The sequence below is a fragment of the Toxorhynchites rutilus genome, chromosome 3, assembly GCF_029784135.1.
Source record: "Toxorhynchites rutilus septentrionalis strain SRP chromosome 3, ASM2978413v1, whole genome shotgun sequence".
Lineage (NCBI taxonomy): Eukaryota > Metazoa > Arthropoda > Insecta > Diptera > Culicidae > Toxorhynchites > Toxorhynchites rutilus.
The window spans coordinates 282,969,415-282,983,436 of record NC_073746.1 but is presented as its reverse complement, the minus strand read 5'-3'; the positions used below and the strand labels follow the sequence as shown (position 1 = coordinate 282,983,436).

The window sequence follows — 14,022 nt, the reverse complement described above, 5'->3', positions numbered from 1 at the left end:
TTCTTCCATATCCGCATTAGCACAAAAATTTCCCATATGCTGCTGACGCCTTCATTGTCGAAGCACACTTTGATACAGAGGGCTTCCTCTTCTTCGAGGATGTGTAGTGAATGCGAATGAAATTGCACTGCACTGCGAACGGAAGTATTCTTCAGCCGTTGATACATAGGAATTCGTATCAGAGGTGGAAGTGTTCAAGACGTAGATGAAGGACCTATTCCCTGACCTGAAATCTTCGACACCTTTAGGTATCTTGAACATTATTCTCAGATATTCTTTCGAAGCAGTTTATCCTAACATCGAGACGATTCCGATGCTTCCAATTACAGTGGCATCGTGCGAACGCAGTTTCTGCGAGCCTGAATTGATTAAAAATTATCTGCGCTCTAAAACCAACCAAGACCGACTCAATGGCTTGGAATTGTTTGCGATCGAAAAAGAATCGCTAACAGACCTTGATTTAGATGCAATTGTGGATCATTTTGCTTCAGCTAAAGCACGCAAGGCAAAGATTTGACTAGAGAAGCGAATCTGGTATAGAAAATTTCCAACCTTCTAAATACGAATAAACTGCTCAGAGTGAAAATTGGTATAAGTGAGTAGTTTTATCAAAAGATCGCAATTTCAAAATTTGAAAAAAAAGTAAAAAAGGATTTTTTTAGGGCGCTATTTTCATAGGTTGTCAGGGGCGCTGTGTACCTTTACTACGCCGCTGGTTTCAGGTTCTTTTTCGGACATGTTTCATAGAGATCTGTCATTCGCAGGCGGAGTTCTTAAACAAAGTTTTGAATTTCAAAATTATGGATTTCTTTTTCCCCAACCTAATACGTTACCGAACGATTTCCGGGTTTATGTTTTATGTGCATCAATGGATTCACGGTATGCAGTTTTTTTTATCCCATCTGTTTATTTTTATTACTAGGCTCATCTAGCAATTCAGCAGTAACAGAGCCGAATTTATCGTGTACATTTTTATCATGTTGTATATTACTTCTTCTTCTTGAATGGCGTTAACGTTCCCTGTGGAACTTTTACCGTCTCAACATATGCATTAACTAGCGTCATTCATTAATACTTAGTTGAGATTTCTTAAGCCAAATAACACGCCTTGAATGTATTCCGAGGGGCAAGCTCTAGAATACGCGTGACCACAGTGCAAGTCGAAGGAAATTTCTTTGACGAAAAATCCTCCGGCCAGAACGAGAATCGAACCCGAACACCCGGCATGATAATGTGAGACGCTAACCACTCGGCCACGGGTGCACCCAGGTGTTGTATATTACACAATAGCCATATTGGCGTAAAAGTATTCTTATATCATCGATACATATTTTTATCTATTAGACATTAGCCATTTAGGCGTAAGAGTATTCATTCCTATTCTGTCGATACACAACACATTTTTCGGCGTAAGAATATTTCTATTGTTCGAATGTTAACAGTTGGACACAGCGGGACTGTTGATATGAGGCTTCCATTGTTGTGTTTATAAATAGCACCAATTACCGATGCAGCAGATCGATCGTATGTGGAGTGAGAGGCTAGGATCACCATCACATGATGATTGATGCATGGACGTAGTAGCTAGAATAACACACATAGGTGGTCAGTTGAGGGCCCTGAGTTATAAGCTCATGATTGTTCGCTTAGTAGCGGACACGTAACCAATTAGGCTACGAAGACCCCCTAGTCGGTATGCAGTTGTCTAATATTCGTTTTACCCGTGAGTTCTACTGAATAATTAATTCTCAAATTTCATTCCATCTTAAAATAATGCCCAAAGTGATAACAAGAGAGTTGAATGAAATAGTTTTGTAGTCCCACGCCAATAATGCGGTTGTGTCTTGAATGTTATAACCAATATCATTTACTACTCTGCCACTGTGCTGTAGTACGAACAGTCTGCGACACTGCAACATCACATGAACCCCAATCTGTTGTATCGCACTCCAGCAACACTTGAGGTGATCTTCTGAACGCGACGTTGCGCCTGCGATCATCTGATCCCCATTAGAGAATGGGGGAGCGAAATTTAACTCCCATTGCGTGTCTGCCTTTCTCTCTTGTTCTGCATGGATGCACTCGCGTGTGCTTCCTGTTGTGTCTCGGACCAATTCTCGGCCACTCCGTGGCTTATTTTCTCTCCGTACCGGCAAGTCTGAGGATGATAGATAGTGCGTTCTGCAGAAGCGGCAGCAGCAGCAGGGGCAGCAATCGCGCGTTTTTTCATCTTCCTCCCCGGATAGCATACAGAACATATGCGTGGTGCAGCAGCCGTGGCAGTGAGTGAGTGGAGCATGTGGGAGAGTGCTCCAAGCGGATGGAGAGTGTGAGAGCGCGTGAGTAAACTGTGGTTTGCGCTTTGCTTAGCTACTAACCCTCCGATGCATGGTTCGACCACAGCTCATGGCACCACATCGCACGCAGAAAGGATCAGTTTCAAATCGTACGTTGACGGCGGCGGTGGCAGCTCCTTTCGCTGAAGGCAAAGGCCCGAAACAGTTTCTACACTTTGAAACTTTGCGACCGACTATACACGTCTCGTGCAGTTGAAAACGTGTACAAATTCGGTGTGTTTCGCGAAATTTGCTGTATCAGTTGTTATTTTTTTCTATTCTCAATGTGTTGTTGTTGCCGTTTGTGGAGATATGAATTTTGATGTTGTTGTCGTTTTTGGAAAATTGTAGCATTTGTGAAACTGAAATCCGCGCAACAAGCCGGTAAGGACACTTGATAGGATCGGACTCGATTGGACAGGTAGAGAAGCGAACGAGTACTGTGGGGGCAAAATCGCACAGAGCTTCGCTGGAAGTACTATCGGGGTTCTCCGGTTTCATTCATTGAATTCGAATTCATTCAGCTGTTGGTGGCAGTGGAGAAGAAATAAAGTTGCGCAGGTCCCACCATAAAGTCGCCGGAGTGATACTGATGATTCGGTTGTTCCTCTTCGACCTGGCCTGTGTGTGCCCAGAAGAACTCGATGGAATTGCTACGATAGGCAAGGTTCCGATTTCAGCACTAGATCGGGTGTGTTTGAGAAGAATTTAAGCAACGGTGCTTTAGAGCACAACGCTTCGTTGCACCATTGCCGAATAGCTGGTAGATCCGCATGATACTGGAGCACCCGCGGGAATGATCATCGTGCCATATGAAGCTACCTTGGTTTGTGGTTCAGTGGGGACTCTTCCGGGGAGCAAGAATGTATATATTTGATCAGAATGTGTTGAATATTCATGAAAATTGATTTTTTATGTCTCTCCAACCTGTTCTTTCCTCTTATGATTCTTTCATCGTTCGAATCCGACTCCGGCGCGATTGTGTAAGAAAGAAGCGAGATAAAGAAGGTTCTTTCGAGGATTATGCTTATAAGTACTCTTTTAAGACTATCCCATAAATCGTTTTGTTAAGACGACCACAAAGCAAGTGCGCACACGGAGATAAGCTTTCGTCGAATCAGAATGAGATCAAGTGAGTGGACATTTTCCGAATTTTTTCGTCGTGTGAAAATAAACCGACACCACGCGTAAAAGTTACAAATTATTCTGTGAAGTGTCGGTATCGTTTGCAAAAAGGTAGAAGAAGCAAAAATAAAATAAAAATAAAAACCGCTGAGAAAAAAGCAAAAAGCGGGAGCCCTCGTTGTTGTGTGTCTTTTTTATTCGCGAAGAGAGTGAAGAACAGAGGTAAATTGGTGCAGTTGTGTGAACCGGCGAAAAGATTTAGCAAATTTACCCGAATCGATCGCGTATCGAGAAGTGGATATGCAAAACGTAGTGAATCAGTGAATTTGTGGCCTTCATATTTTTAATCGCGCGTTTCTTTTCCTCGCTGATTGGCTTTTCGCTTTGTACCGATCTTTACCGCCGTGTCCTTTCGCGCAATCCGGAACCAAGAGCGTGGCGGGAACCGAAGCGGTGAACTGTGTAGCTGGTGCTGACACGGCGCAAGCCGAGAAGTGGCGTGGAGGAATCGTAATTCTTGACGCTACTGTTTTGTGAGGTAAGTGTGGCGCTTATTTCCGCCACTTCCGTATTTCGTGGATCTTCTTCGGTGTTTTTCATTGCTAGTGCTATAGTCTGCTTCATTAATTGATGGGTGTTTTCCCCCATTTCTTTCTGTTTGCGATTCACACGGTTTGGTGGGTTTGCAGTTTTTTTTAAATTCTCTTTTGCCCCATATGTGTAAAAAGTAGCAGGGAGGGGTTGAGCCTCTGCATTATCTGTATTGGGGGTATAATTTTTGTAATGGATAGGATAGTTCGCGCTGAAGGTTTCTAACGGATGGGAGGAAGTTTCATAGCTGCTGATTTGGAGGCGCCTCATAGTGTGGTTTCATGACCTTATTGGTGATGTGCGGAATATTGGTTCCATTCGGGATGATGGTTGAGTACTAATGATATCTCATTGGTCGTTTCTAGTAGTTGGTAGACGAATACAGTATGCTTTCGATTATGTCACGTTCGAAGACAATTTACATAATTGTATTTAGAAAAAACTGTAACATTTATTTTCTTTGTATTCTCGAGCTAATATCTGTATACCGGCGAATAAATAGATAAATACATTGCACGTTCGATTTCAGCATTGCACCCAGAAATTTTTTGTTGCCAATATCGAATCGAGGCAACATTGAAAACTGTTCACTTTTATCACCCAGAAGGTCATCCCATGATTATCACGATCCCATCATACTCGAGTAAAAACTCTGAACTCACAAATGACACCATTCGATTTTGACTCTGTATCAATATTCTATGTTGTCAAAACAAACCGTGCCAAAAACGAAAGCGAACGGAATGCAGACCATAAAAATCCGTTTACTTTTGAATTTGAATGGAAAACTGGCGTTTGAAGAAATTTTTTAATGAAAATTAACATAACATTTCAGAAGTAAATTCGCTCATTTTCAAACACGTCGTGCCTTCTAATTTGCAGTGGAAGTAAAGAGATAGCAATTTGGTGTCAAAAAACGAATTATAGAGCAGTTTGATTGATCGAAACTATGATGTTCATTATAAACTCCTAGAAACCTATGAAAAATAACTAACTTTGCATTTTTTTTACTTCTGAACGTTACTTAATTTCATCTTTATTTAGAACGAGCTTCAGATATGTACAGTCACGTCTCGATTATATCATGCTAACAAAAATTTCGCGTCATAAAATGGAAACGTGATATATTTGAAACATATATTTTTATTAAACGAAAAATCTTTTTTTCCCTCCAATATGTATGATGTAAACATTATTTTCCATGCAACATGCAAAATTTATAGTAAAACAGTTTTTACAATATTTATCATATGGACACGTAAAACAACACAGTATAACATGATATAACGAAATTATAGTTGCATTGCTTTTCGCATAGAAATTTCTTTTGTTTTCTCGAAGACATTGTGTGAAAGACATTGTAGCTAAATTTAAGTTATTTTGTTCTTCCCATTCAATCGTATTATTCAAATTTTGAACTGAAGTTTTGTAAGATTTGCATTCTGTTTTTCAGAGCTGCTTTTTCCGGTTGGTTACTGTAACTATTCTTCTTTTTTTCTTCGTCTTCATCTTTCCCAACATCGGTATCTTCATCCTTTTCTGATGGATCATTCACGATAAATTGGCTGTCGGAAAGTTGTGTGTTAAATATTCTTCCTTCTTCCAGGTCCGGTACCACTATTTGATTACCAGTATCAGTAATCATAAATAAGGTGGATACAGAAATTCTTTCTTCATTACCCAAATACATATTTGTTTTGGACCACATAAAATTACTTCCAAGATTTTGTGATTGTGGTTAACGTGCTACCAATATTCATATTGCAAGATCGTTGAATGTATTTTTTTTCAGTGCCTTGGCCAGTATTTCTGAATTTACCATGATTGACATTTCCAATTTTTCTCGACATATTACTTTCATGTTTTGAATTTGTCCCTGATTCATCATTCTGTTGGCGTTGGACAATCTTTAATCAGTCCATCGCCAGAGGGAATTTCATCCCCACAAACAATGATGCGCAATGCAGTTATCTATTATCGGAACGCTTCTAGGTTGTAGTCTTTTCCGGGAACTTCCAGAACAACCTGATTTTAGAAGCATTCAAGAAATAGTTTCTGCTTTGAAACATCGCGGGTTCTTGGATTTTCCAATTATCATCAATGGTTGTTTATGAGTACCCGAATAATTGTAACATTAAAATTATCCGGTTTTTGTCAGATTTGAATCATGCGACGCCTTTTTTCGTTCAATTGAGTTAACATTTATCTGGTAATCATTTTGAAAAATAAGACAGATTCGTTGCAATTATATACCTGCTCAACGGTCAAATCATAAGTCTTCTTTGATATTATCCATTGCACAAACTTTAAAATAAAGACGAGAATCGCTGATCTTAAACGACGCAGATACTACCAACCACCACAGCCCTTTCTAGCTTGCTGTATTATTAAAGTATGTGTAGAATATCTACCATCAATTAATTTAAACATCAAAACGATTCTACCTTCAGCAGCATATTTAATTTTTCTTATTGTGCTTATAGGCAAAACATACAGTTTCACAAATTAATCCTTCTACTTTAGCATTCATTTTCATAATGAGGTTAGAGAGCTTCAATTTAATTGATAGAAACAATCTAGTTTAATATTAATTTTTAGGATAACATTAATAATAACACATTAAAAATTATTAGCTTTTAAGTTTTTCACTTCCAAAATGTTATTTAAATCCACTAATTTTGATGTTCCACTACAATATCCTGTACTGAATTTTCACCACTTTCAAATGGAAGCAACAGAATCGTCTTCCGTAGCGTACTTTTTAATGTAGAGCCAGTTTGAGGCAACAGAGTCCGAAACGAAGAAAAAAGTTCTATAACTCTGTCATTGTTGAAATTTGAACATATACGTAGAAGGATTTCCTCCATCAAATACCACCTACCTGGGAGAATCCGGATAAATTTATTTTCTTCATGTGAGAAAGGTGTTTTCTGACTTTAAGGGGATGAATCACAACTCAAATTCCTCTTTTTTATTCAAGAAACGGAAAATACATGCAAAAGAAAAACGAATAAAATTTTTTTTTGACTCGATTATATACAGGATCCGATTATATACATTGAAAAGAAATCCGAGACTGTATAAATATAATCGAGTCCGCGCTGTATTTCATTCTGTGACTAAAGTTTTGAAGGTCTTCAAGTTTTTAAGTTAATTTTTTTCGATAAAAGTTTTAAAAACTTAAAATTTCCAACTCTAAAACTATTATGACAGATAATAAGAATTTTGGTCAAACTATTTTGTTTTATCCCATTTATTTATTTATTAGGCTCATTAGCATTTTAGCTGTAACAGAGCCGGGTTTTAATCGTGTACATGTACATATGTTTATGTTTCTATAAACTGTAAATTACACAGTTGTTAGTAGTAGCCATTTAGGCGTTAAGTTTTCTGTTCCATTACATTATGGTAAATTACACAATAGTAGCCATTTCGGTGTAAGGGTATTCTTTCTGTTCTTCCATTGTTAAGCAGACCGGACAGCGGAGACAGTTGATATTGATCATTGTTGGGTTATTTATAGAACAGCAGCTCGATGTTTCTTGCAGAGCAGAGCAGTTGTATGGATGAATTGATCTAATTTCGACCGTGGATCGATCTCCATCGCTGATGATGTTTGTGTGGACGTAGTTATTCTATAACAACACAAAGATGGTCAATTGAGGGCCCTGAGTTTGAACTCACGACCGATCGCTTAGTAAGCGAACGCGTAACCAAGTGGCTATGAAGACCCCCTTTGGTCAAACAATGAAATATAGGAAATTGACCAAGGTTTTATTGAAAAATGGCAAACAAGTTTTCAAATAAATACATATTTTGAAAAATGACATTCGTTTTTCCCGAAAACATATTTTTTAAAACATATTATATGTTTTAAAAAATATAATTATATGAATAGTCCACACAACTACTAGCATGTCTCCTATACACTGTTACTTTTGGTAATTTTTTTGAGAACAAAAAAAAAAGCTTTTGAGCAAAATGACGAGTACACTCATGATCGATAATAGATGACTCGAATTCTAATTAGTGAATGAATAAGATGCTTCCCGAATTCAGTTGAATTCAACACCTTCTGTCAAATATATACCGAAAATTTGTGTCTTTAAAGAAAATGCTTCATTTGTCATATGAATTCATATTATCGCCTTCAAAATAGGTACCTTTTGAAGCAATACACTTTTTCCAACGAACAATCCTGTTTTGTTGTACCTGTATTCAGAAATCGGTTTTTATGTCTTTAATGCTGTCAAAACGAGTCCCACGAAGCGGTAATTTGAGTTGAGGAAATAGGAAAAGGTCCATTTGGTTCGTCTCGTGTTCAGTAAATATGCGTTGGATGAACGTGGGATTAAAATTTAATCGTACAAGTATGTCTTTAGCCACTTGATCGCGATGAAAATTTTGAAGAAAATTAAATTCTTTTGACACTAGTTGTGTTGCGACTTTTTAGTAAGGAGTGTATCGAAAAGAAGTCTTAAACATTTAACTCGTTTTTACACATAAACGGGTGAACTTTATTTTGTCGTGTAATCAGAGCACGCTTTGTTAACATGTTAAACATCGAAATACAAGACATTTAGTCGCGGTCATAAAGTTGTTTTCGAAATGTCGCGGATTGATTCGGAAACTATAAAGAAAATTCTGCACAATTGGTGCACTGAAAAGTGTGATTTATACAACAAAATAGCAAAAAAATTCAAAGTTTGTCCAGAAAGTGTTACACGAATCGTCGCAAAGTTCGCTAATGAGTGTTCTTTCGAGGATCTCTGCAGAAGTGGACGAAAACCCGGACCAAGTAATCTCGAATTGGACCGAAAAGTTTTAAATTATATGCAGAAGAACAGGTATACATCTATTCGTGATTTGGCCAAGAAGTTCAAAACCAGTGTTGGGATGATTCAGTGTATTAAACAGAGACATGGTCTAAAGACCTATAAAAAACAAAAAGTGGCTAAACAAACACCGGAGCAGCAAGATCGCGTTAAAACACGAGCTCGAAAGCTATATGAGCGTATTTTGAACAATCCCAACCAGTGTATTCTCATGGATGACGAAACATACGTCATAGAAGATTCCAGAGCGCTGCCGGGACCTCAATTTTATACCAAATCGATTGGAGAGAGTGTACCATTTGCGGATACGACTGGTGCGATGGAAAAATTCAGCCAAAAAGTGCTCATCTCACAAGCCATTTGCACGTGTGGCATGCGATCGTCATCTTTTTTTCCACAAAAGGGACTATAAATGCTCAAATTTATGTGGAAGAATGCTTGAAGAAGAGATTACTTCCACTTTATAGAAATCACGGGGTTCCTCCTCTATTCTGGCCGGATTTGGCATCGGCACATTATTCCAAACTCTACTCTCACTCACTCTACCCTACAATGGTTTTCGGAAAACAACATCATGTTCGTCGAAAAAGACCTCAACCCACCTAACTGCCAGCTGCGACCAATTGAACGTTACTAGGCAATTGTCAAGGCTAAGTTCAAGAAGGAAGGTATAGTGTCTAAAAATATGTCAGAGTTCAAGAAGAATTGGCCTGCAGCGTCCAGAAAGTGCACATAGACTACTATGCAGATTTTGATGAGTGGAGTGAAGTCAAGGTTCGATAGTTTTTTAGAGATCAACAATAAGCTTGATTTTTTCATTTCATTGTTATGTAAACTTAATATTTTTAAATGAAATTCACTTTTGTTAACACTTTCTGAATGTTTTCAGTTTTATTTTGATGTTTGAAAGTTTAAGACCACTTTTCGAAACACTCCTTAGTACAAACTTAACCCCTTCCCGTATTATTTAATACGTCACACATCATGTGATTTCACTAGCCTGCTGAGCGTTCTAGCGCCCTATGTTATTCAAGTACCCACGAGTGAGACTCGATGTTGTACTGAAAAGGGTTAAAATAAAAAAAAATAAAAATGTTCAACGGGAGGATTTAAAATTACAAACTCCCGATAATATTTTATAGAATGTATATTGTTCTTCGTATATTGAAAATTTTTGGTAAGTTTTCCCAATAGTGTATTTTTTTCAATTTTTTTAAATGTTCATTGATTTTTCAAAAACTTCGTCATACTACATGGGCAGGAAAGCCCCAGAATTTTCAATAAAAACAATCGTTTTTTGGGCAAAGCTGTATTAATTCCTTAACATAGTTTTCTTCGAGCGCAATACACTTGGTATAGCGAGTTTCCAACAAAGTAGTACGAAACGTCTAAGTCTTCGGAATATGCCTCAGTGCCACTCTGCAGACTACCTATTGGGCTAAGGAGTGTGGTAAAAGATCCACGTTTCATTCGTTGTCACAAAACGTCCAAAGAAGTCTATTCGATTACGCTTCGATAGCGCCAAACCGGCTGTTGAAGCATCAACGTGCCGCTGTTTTTGGTCGATGGTCAGCAAACGCAGCACCCATTGCGCGGATAGCTTTTTCTTGTCCAAAATGTCGTGCAAAATGTATCTCCCTCGTGGTGAAAAAATCTAATAATTGGTTTCCACAATCTTCTCTTGATCCCAATTTTTTATCACTCAAGATCACTCACTTATCACTCAATGCGAGAAAAGGTGGTAATCCCTATCATACTATCATACTATACGAGATATCGAACACCACAGCAATTTACCGAGAATATAATGGATTTCTTTTTTTTCTTGGGATGAAATTAGCAGTTAGTCTCGTGAGTATAGCTGGCTACCAGAATTGCAATTAATTTCTCTCTGCTAGATTCAGATGTTCCATTTAATAATTGAAATGATTAATAACATTTTTGTATATTATTTCTCACATTTCTAAAACGTGAATGGTTAGCTTTCCGTGATAAAACCGAAACATCTCTGTGGAAAGATAAATAAAACACTAAGAAAATCAACAAACAATTCAGTATACTCGTTAACTTTTCGTATGTTATTGATGTTATTCTCTCTACATTTTTTAATTGATTGTTGAAAAGCTTGTTGTTGGCACACGAATCAGCGTGGTTGACTTCATTTATGCCACGAGTGGTGGCAGTAATCTACGTCAACGTTCAACGCAAGTTTCGTGATTTGAATCAGACACTGCACATTTGCACATTGATATGCTAAGCTAGAGGAAATAGCAATAGATGCACGGTAATATGAGCAATCCTTCAAGAGTTATTTGCGTGATTCGAACTATTATAATTTTTTAAGCGTAGTTCATATCGCTATGAATAACACTAATTTCACTCATCGCTTGATTTACACGGTGGATACATTGGATAGAAAATTGTTGAAATAATGTACCGTTATGAAATATATTTCGGACAACATCATATTTCGGACACTTTGTTCTAATATCTTGATATGCTCAATGCACTGATGATATAACTATAAAATTAATATCACAATTGCTTCTTTAGCGTAATCCCTTGGTTTCACTATCACTTCATTTGAGAATTACATTTCAATTATTACACAGTAGGAAAAAACCATCCAAAATTCACTCATTATCGTTTGTGTTTGAAATTTGCTTAGCGTGAGCACGTAGAATTTACCCCTTCATAAATTTTTAAATTTCTCTCGTGTTTCATCAGTTCTTATCATCGTTATCAGGTTACTGTGATTGCTTGGTAATTGTTTCGCAGTTAACTATAAAACATAATCAAGTGTAATGCAATTTTCGTTCAAAAGTGTCCGAAATTTGAACTCAATCTGTCCGAAATTTGATTTTTTTTATAAATGGTGTCCGAAGTTTGATTCTTATTCGCTTGATTTGAAAAGCATTTTATTCGATGATTTTTATGTTTTCAATCAAATAGATACCAAAGTAGAAAGCTTAAAAGCATATTGAACGAATTTATTAAAAATATCAACCAAATAATAAAAGTTGAGACCTGTTTTCTGCATTATATGCCTTAAGCGTCCGAAATATGATTCAGAACGGTAGAACGGTATAGATTCTGAGTGTTGGGAGGAAGACTACATACTACCAGTATAGGTGTGTACAAATGAAATGCATTTTTTCATAGATTTTGCCACACACAGCATTTGATAGGTGTAGCTAGTGTTGCCACATTTAAATCTGTATCAGAGGGGTTAAAAATCTTACTCATCTGTACTTTTTCTTCCAAAAATCTGTACCCTCGAAAATATTCGTTGTAGAGAAAAATACATATTATTAGCATAAACATTACTCATTTATTTACTACAAATATCACATTTACATTTTGTTCCTCATTTGTGTATTTGATGATGCTCATACATAGTTTTTCTGAATCTATAGTTCATAGTATCATTAATGAAGAGTTTAAAGCTGCCTCATCAAGCGATATTGCGGCATAAAAGTAATCATGTACCTTAATGTTGCTTTGTTCAAATGTAAGGAATTTCACCCACGGAAAAAATCTGTGTCAATCTGTACTTTTGACGAACATTTGTACTCTGTACCGTACATAATCTGTACCAAAAATAACGAAAAAATCTGTACCTTTCCAGATAAATGTGTACGCGTGACAACACTGGGTGTCGTATTTTGTTTGATTATTTCTTACCAACAAAATCATAGAAGTGGGAAATTGTGAGAGTGTAAGATTAATTATTTCCGAAAAAAATGCGAAGGAAATAAGAGCAACGGAAAAAAGCATAATGTCGCAAAAGTCTACAAGAAATATTCTCACGTGGGAAAAACCGCATGGGTATAAATATCTCACGAAAAAATGCATCGTTATTAATAACCTAAAATTTCCGATAAAAAGCTAGATGTCCAAACCTATAAGTGATTTGGATTTTTTTTCAGATCATGGTACAATAGTTTTGAATTGTAATGCAAACAACGTTGACCTCAGAATTAAATTTATTACGAAAAAATTACATTATAAGTAAAATTGCTCTTTTTCCGTGTTGCTTTTATATCCATGATGGTTTCTGTGTGAGATAATATTTCTAGTAGGTTTTTGTGACATTACGTTTTTTCTCTGCGGTTATTTTTGTCACGCTTATTCCCTTAGCCATTTTCGTCCTGCACTCGATGAGAACTTCTTCTTCCTAAATAGCATCACTATCATTCCTAGAAGAAGTGAGCCTTTTCAGCTTAGGAGTCAATTTTTGTCCAGGGGGGCGGTTGGTCCCATGCGGCCATCTTTTTGTAGCCAGCATAGAAAATCATAACCTGAAACTAAAAATGAAGTGCTATCCTGCAGCAAAATTTTAATTGCCAAGAAAGCTTCCAAACATCGCTTGCCAAAGGAAACTATTCAACGTAATTAAATGTTTTTTTTAAATCGTTTATTTTTACAGGATCACAGGATTTACATAAGTTTAAAGGAGTCAAACTCCTCACTGTATTGTTACAAGTACACCCAGGTTTTTTTTTTCGCGGTTTTTTTTACGCGGTTTTTTTTATGCGGATTTTCGAATTAACGCGGATTTTCCAATTAACGCGGTTTTTTTAACGCGGTCACCGCGTAAAAAAAACTGAGCAATATCAAATCTGTCCCTCATGCTTCCTGAGACCATATGACGGAACTTAGTGCTATTGACGGATATTAGTGCCGCACCTATGTGCCAGGTTCGATGCATCTGTAGCGAACACAGATTCAATTTGCCCGCGTTGCTCACCACCGCCTATGCCAGTTTCGATGGGAACGACCACGTCAAGTCGGAGGACAGATTTTGCAACGCAAATGCCTGACCGAACAGAAAGAATTAGACCAGAAGCAGTTAGAGTTGGAACAGAGGCAATTAGCGCTGCAGAGAAAGCATTTCCAGGAGAAATACAAGCTGGGTCGCTAGCTGATGAATCTGCAAGTGCAAGAAGAAGTATCTCGAGATAGCATAAAGCTTGTGCAAGAATGGGTTGATGAGCACACCACTGCGAAGCAGAAATCCTCCGTACGACCTTCGTGTGCAACGAAGTTTCATCCAACTCCACATAACGGCTGGGGGAAGAAAGATTCATGTACATGTATTTAAGTCCGCTCGTCGAGAGCCACACACAATGAAA

The 14,022-nt window shown here is 37.5% G+C and overlaps 1 protein-coding gene across 7 annotated transcripts in view; it reads left to right on the top strand.

Annotated features, from left to right (window-relative positions):
• Window positions 1-2,431: 2,431 nt before the first annotated feature.
• The window catches only part of LOC129776108 (A disintegrin and metalloproteinase with thrombospondin motifs 20), a 536,521-nt gene continuing 524,930 nt past the window's right edge, over window positions 2,432-14,022 (top strand). For 2 of the 7 annotated variants that reach the window (XM_055781520.1, XM_055781521.1), the window contains exon 1: window positions 2,432-3,999. The gene's annotated coding sequence lies outside the window, so the exon portion shown is untranslated. The remainder of the gene's footprint in view (window positions 4,000-14,022) is intronic. The other 5 variants (XM_055781515.1, XM_055781516.1, XM_055781517.1 and 2 more) reach the window with 4 other exon arrangements.